This window comes from Tupaia chinensis, unplaced genomic scaffold (genome assembly GCF_000334495.1).
Source record: "Tupaia chinensis unplaced genomic scaffold, TupChi_1.0 Scaffold000087_1, whole genome shotgun sequence".
In the NCBI taxonomy this organism is placed as follows: domain Eukaryota; kingdom Metazoa; phylum Chordata; class Mammalia; order Scandentia; family Tupaiidae; genus Tupaia; species Tupaia belangeri.
Window position 1 is genome coordinate 140139 of NW_006159549.1, and position 6905 is coordinate 147043.

The 6905-nt window shown below is 41.7% G+C and overlaps 1 pseudogene; it reads right to left on the reverse strand.

Annotated features, from left to right (window-relative positions):
- Window positions 1-1559: 1559 nt before the first annotated feature.
- Window positions 1560-2661, reverse strand: LOC102472339 (transcriptional enhancer factor TEF-1 pseudogene; annotated as a pseudogene).
- Window positions 2662-6905: the final 4244 nt, after the last annotated feature.

Here is a 6905-nt window from a genome sequence, read left to right on the forward strand (position 1 = left end):
CTGGAGCCATGTGGAACCTACTCCTGAAGGGATGGCGTCTTTGGACACTAGCTCATTGGTTGGAGGCTCAATTATCCGGAGACAACGTTCATTCCCGAAAGAATTTAGTGCTCTAGAGCCATGTGGAACCTTCTCCAGAAGGCCTGGCTTCTTCTGCCTGTGTGGGAGGACCAGAGAAATAATTAACAAGATAAGAGGTGGAGTTGAGAGCCAGAGAAAAACTGAGCCTTTTAAAAAAAATTATAAAAAGGGAATATTACAAAAAAAATGGGAAGACAGAAACAGGGAGAGATAGGAACCGAGATAGAGAAACAGAGATAGAAGGCTGGGAGTGCAAGGTGGGGCTCCTTACCGCTAGCTCGTTTGTTGGAGGCTGAATTATCACTAGAAAATCTTCATTTCCTAAAAAATCTTGTTTGCTGGAGTGATGTGGATCCTTTTTCTAAAGGCCCGGTTTCTTCTGCCTGGGTGGGAGGAACAGAATGATAATTAACAAGATAAGAGGTGGAGCTGAGAGCCAGTGAAAAACTGTGTCTTTTTAAAAAAGTGTAAAAAGATTAAATTACCAAAAAAAGGGAAGACAGAAGCAGGGAGAGACAAGAACCGAGACAAAGAAACAGAGATCAAAGGCTGGGGTTGGGGGAGGGGGGCTGGCTCCCTATCGCTAGCTCATTTGTTGGAGGCTTAATTATCATTAGAAACATCTTTTTTTTATATAAACATCATAAGTTTAGATTTTTCAGTACCTAACTCATTATTGCAAAAAGAGCCATCTTTTTCTTTTTCATTAAATAATCAATCATCGCATTAGTACAATACAATTTTATCTCTTTAAATATACTATATATGTTAAGGATAAGGGGTGACGTTTTCTTCCTTTGTAATACCTGTTCAAGAGTTTAATGGATTAGGAGATTAGTTTTCACCTTGAGGAAAAGAAGGACAAATTTGTCTCATTAAGATTCCTACCAAGCATTTAAGGCTATAGTTTAACATTTGATTTCAAAAAGAAAGGAAAGTTTTATTTAAAAAATAATTTAATGAATTACATTCTTTCATAACTTTCACCCAAATTAGTTACAAAGATAAGTCTAAAGATTCTTAGTTTCATGTACTAATTTACATTTATATTTAAAGATTAATTTTACTTGTATCTTAAAACAAGGATTTTATGTTGGACAAAAGAGAACTAAATACATTTGTATAAAGGTTGTAAGTGTCCCATGGCAAATGCTCTGTCTCAATAATTTTCTACCACAATTAGAAAAACGTCTCTGCCGAGAGAGACTGGAGTTGTTAGGGTTCACCTTTCCCAAGGAATTGTGGGCTGCAGATCTGAAGAACACAAAGAACTCGATTTCTCTTGACAACTGTACCAGAATTTCACAGCTACAATGATCATAGGAACACATGAAAAAATGACTTTACTCAAACAGGATTTAGAAAAGTTGAGGTGAACTCGGGGCCAGGGCACCACCCTGCATGGTGAGGTTTACAGTCAGTCGTTCGATAATGGAGAGTGTGTGTGTGCACATGTGTGTGTGTATATATATACAGATATCTATATATATAAAGAACCGTGTTCAGTCCTTTACAAGCCTGTAGATGGGATGTTGTGCTCCGTGTTTGCTATTGGAAACCTCAAATACACAGGCCATGCAGAGGAGAGTTTCTTGTGTATCCCTGTTTGTTGCCACCAATAAAATGGTGAAGTTTTCCAAAACACTGTTTATCATATATTTCTCTGGTAAGTGTTTGAGCTTGTGGATGAAGTTGATCATGTATTCACACGTCGGGGAGCGGTTTATTTGGTACACAAATCGGCCATTCTCAAACCTTGTGTACTCGGTCTCTACTTTTTCTACTACTTGCTTCTCGAAGGAGCAAACTTTGGTGGAACAGGTGACTGTCATATTTTCAGAACTCTCATACTGGCTGGTTACACCATTAAAAAGCCCCGGCATCGTCTTGAAAATTGCAGTTTAAATCAGCCCAGAATTTTACGAGGAAGAAGGCATTTTGAGGGCCCTTTCCAAATAGTTCCTTCAAGTCAGCTTTCTTTTCAGGAAATTTGTCATAAATCTGACGAATGTCCACCAATTTGAGCAAAGGGTCACTGTACGAATGGTTGGCATGCCCAATGTACACGAAGAGGTGTTTGTTGTACGAGTCTGGGTCTCACTTCAGTTCAAGAAAAGCTGAAAACTCCACCAGGAGAAGCTTGGCTGTGCCAATAGAGTGGCTCTGCCGGGCAGGGACTGAGGGAGCTGGGGCTGATGCAGGCTCAAACCCTGGAATGGGAGCTGTGACCGCTGACTGGATAGGGTAGGCCTGTTGCATGAAAGGCTTGGCGTCTTGTGAGGATCCTGGCTGCCCTGTTTGTATCATTCCTGGCCAGAACCCTGGCGCCCCCGGGAAGGTTGGGCGTGGAATCCCGGGCAGCCCCAGCTTTTTGTGAATGGCAGTGGCTGAGATGATCTGGGCTGAAGACATGACTGCCGTGTGCTGCAGGGCCTTATCCTTTGCAGTCTGATCCTTTAGCTTGGAATGAAAATCACAAGATTTCCTTCTGGCAAGAAACTGAATGTGACTAGACACCTTAATGGTGGCTTGAATTTCTCGAACTTTCTTTGTTGTTAAGACCTGTATATGACTAGACACCTACATTGTTCAGGTTTATGAGGGGAAACAAAACAAAACAAACAAAACAAAACAAAAAAGGAAATCAAATATAAAATCTCTGCTCCTTGGGAGTATGGGGTGGTTATTTCCATCTCAACAAAGTTCTGCAGTTAGAAATACACAGTTGTAGCCAGCACCAAGCCCCCAGTGCTGCTTGAAGCTTTTCAGATGGGGTCATCGCTGCAGTAACTTGATTCAGGATGGAACTTTAGGCTCCTCTTAGTTTTCTCACTCAGGAGAAATCATAGGCACTGGGTAAAACTAATTTGGGGAGGGAGGAGAGGGAGCGAATAGGGCTATTTTATTTCTAAAATTAAAAAGGTAGGGGTAGAGGTAAATAAATATATTTATAGCTTCTCAGTATCAGGAGGGAAAATACCTTTTTTCTCAATTTAGAAGAGACTATCTATAAATTAGCACATTCTGCAGAATCAAATAGCTGAAGCTGTCTGTTGTATTCCAATTTCATTAAGAGCTCTGGATTCTGTACCAAATGTTAAAATAATACTGACATGTAAATTAGATCTCAAAGAGAAATGGAGAGACCAGTTAGCACAGCTTTTTTTTTTTTTATTCCCTTATAAATATCTTTAATCCTTCCACTCTTTTGAACATAGACTGGATGCCAAGTGGACTTGCATATTATTACAAAGCGAAATGTGTGAATACAACCAGCCAGCCATCCTGTTAAAAATCTGGGTTGAAAACCACACTGATTTGCTGAACAACGAATTCACACTGGAGATGTATCACCAACTGCTGCCTGAAAACATCCCCCTAGAAAATCTTCATTCCCTGAAAAATCTAGTTCGCCGGAGCAATGTGGAACCTTGTTCTAAAAGGCCCAGCTTATTCTGCCTGGGTAGGAGGACCAGAGCGATAATTAACAAGATAAGAGGTGGAGCTGAGAGTCAGAGATAAACTGGGCCTTTTAAAAAATGCATAAAAAGAAAAAATTACAAAAAAATAGGGAAGAAAGTAGCAAAGAGAGACAGGAACCGAAACAAAGAAACAGAGATAGAAGGTTGGGGTTGCGGAGGGGCTCCCTATCGCTAGTGTATCACCAACTGCTGCCTGAAAACATCCCCCTAGAAAATCATTCCCTGAAAAATCTAGTTCCCTGGAGCCATATGGAACCTTCTTCTAAAGGCCCAGCTTCTTCTAACTGGGTGGGAGGACAAGAGCGATAATTAACAATAAAAGAGGTGGAACTGAGAGCCAGAGATAAACTGGGCCATTTAAAAACAGTGTAAAAAAGAAAAATTTCAAAAAATAAAAGGGAAGACAGAAGTAGAGAGAGACAGGAGCCAAGACAGAGAAAAATAGATAGAAGGCTGGGGTAGTGAGGGGGGGGGTGTTCCATACCGCTAGCTTGCTTGTTGGACGCTGAATTACCACTAGAAAATCTTCATTCCCTGAAAAATCTAGTTCTCTGGAGCCATGTGGAAACTTCTTCTAAATGCTCGCCTCTGCCTGGGTGGGAGGACCAGATGGATAATTAACAAGATAAGAGCGCTGAGAGCCAAAGAAAAACTGTGCCTTTTAACAAAAGTGTAAAAAGAAAAAAATTACAAAAAATTAAGGAAGACAGAAGCAGGGAGAGGCAGGAACCGAGACTAAGAAACACAGATAGAAGGCTGGGGTTGCAAAGGAGGGGGTTCCCTACCTCTATCTCATTTGTTGGATGCTGAATTATCAGTAGAAAATATTCATTCCCTGAAAAATCTAGTTGGCTGGAGCTATGTAGAAACATTTTCTAAAGGCCCGGCTTCTTCTGCCTGGGTGGGAGGACCAGAGCGATACTTAACAAGATAAGAGGTGGAGCTGAGAGACAGAGGAAAACTGTGCCTTTTAAAACGTAAAAAAGAAAAAATTTAAAAAAAAAAAAAAAAAGGGGAAGACAGAGGCAGGAAGAGACTGGAATCGAGACAGAGAAACAGTGATAGATGGCTGGGGTTGCGGGGAGTGGCTCCCTATCGCTAGCTCATTTTTTGTAGCCTGAATTATGAGTAGAAATTCTTCATTCCTTGAGAAATGTAGTTCGCTGAAGCCATATGGAAACTTCTTCTACAGGCCCGGCTTCTTCTGCCTCGGTGGAAGGACCAGAGCGATAATTAACAAGATAAGAGGTGGAGGTGAGAGCCAGAGAAAAACTATGCCTTTTAAAAAAAATGTAAAAAAAAAATTTTCAAAAAAAAGGGAAGACAGAAACAGGGAGTAACAGGAACTGAGACAGAGAAACAGAGATAGAAGGCTTGGGTTGCTGAGGGGGTAGGACTCCCTACCACTAGCTCATTTGTTGGAGGCTGAATTATCACTAGAAAACCTTTATTCCCTGAAAAATATAGTTTGCTGGAGCCTTCTTGAACGTTCTACTAAAGGCCGGGCTTCTTTTGCCTGGAGGCGAGGACAGGAGAGATAATTAACAAGATTTAAAGTGGAGCTGAGAGCCAGAGAAAAATAGTGCCTTTTAAAAAAAGTGTAAAAAGTAAAAATTTGAAAGAAAAACGAAGACAGAAGCAGGGAGAGACAGGATCCAAGACAGAGAAACAGAGATAGAAGGCTGGGAGTGCGAGGGGGGCTCCCTACCAATAGCTCATTTGTAGGAGGCTGAATTTTCAGTACAAAATCTTCATTCCCTGAAAAATATAATTCACTGGAGCCATGTGGAACCTTCTCCTAGAGGCCCGACTTCTTCTACCTGGCAGGGAGGACCAGAGAAATAATGAACAAAATAAGAGGTGGATTTGAGAGCCAGAGAAAAACTGGGCATTTCAACAAAACTGTAAAAAGGAAAAATTACCAAAAAAAAGGTAAGACTGAAGCAGGGAGAGACAGTAACCGAGACAGAAAAACAGAGATAGAAGGCTGGGGTTGTGAGGGCAGGGGCTCCCTACGGTTAGCTTGTTTGTTGGACACTCAATTATCACTAGAAAATCTTCATTCCCTGAAAAATCTAGTTCTCTGGAGCCATGAAGAACCTTCTTCTAAAGTCCCAGCTTCCTCTGCTTGAGTGGGAGAAACAGACAGATAATTAACAAGATAATAGGAGGAGCTGAGAGCCAGAGAAAAACTGTGCCTTTTAAAAAAAGTTATAAAAAGAAAAATTACAAAAAATAAAGGGAAGACAGAAGCAGGGAGAGACAGGAACCGAGACAAAAAAGCAGAGATAGAATGCTGGGGACGCGAGGGTGGGGGGATCCCTACCTCTAGCTCCTTTGTTGGAGGTTGAATTATCAGTAGAATATCTTCATTCCCTGAAAAATCTAGTTCGCTGGAGCCAAGAGGAACCTTCTTCTAAAGCCCAGGCTTCTGCCTGGGTGGGAGGACCAGAGCATTAAATAACAAGATAAGAGGTGGAGCTGAGAACCAGAGAAAAACTGTCCCTTTAAAAAAAAAAGCGTAAAAAAGAAAAATTACAAAACAAAAGGAAGACAGAAGCAGGGAGAGACAGGAACCGTGACAGAGAAACAGAGATAGAAGGCTGGAGGTGCGGGTTGACAGAGAAACAGAGATAGAAGGCACAGGGTGTGGGGGGGCGGGGCTCTCTACCGCTAGCTTGTTTGTTAGAGGCTGAATTATCAGTAAAACATTTTCATTTCTTCAAAAATATAGTTCGCTGGAACCATGTGAAACCTCCTTCTAAAGGCCTGGCTCCTTCTGCCTGGGTGGAAGGACCAGAGAGATAATTAACAAGATAAGAAGTGGAGCTCAGAGCCAGAGAAAAACTGCACCATTTAAAAAAATATTAAAAGGAATAATTACCAAAAAAAGAGAAGACAGAAGCAGGGAGAGACAGGAACCGAGACAGAGAAACAGAGATAGAACGGTGGAGGTGCGGGGAGTGGCTCCCTACTGCCAGCTTGTTGGTTGGAGGCTGAATTATCAGGAGAAAAATCTTCATTCCCTGAAAAATCTAGTTCACTGGAGCCAAGTGGAACCTTCTTCTAAAGACCTGGCTTCCTCTGCCTGGGTGGGAGGAACAGAGCAATAATAGGAACTGAGAGACAGAGAGAGAAGGTGGGCGGTTCAGAGGGGGACCTCCCTACCACTAGCTCGTTTGTTGGAGGCTGAATTATTAGTAGAAAATCTTCATTCCCTTAAAATTCTAGTTTACTCTGTCCACGCGCAACATTCTCCTGAAGGCCCGGCTTCTTGTGATGCCAGCTTGTTATTTGGAGGCTGAATTCTCAGTAGAAAATCTTCTTTCCCTACGAAATCTA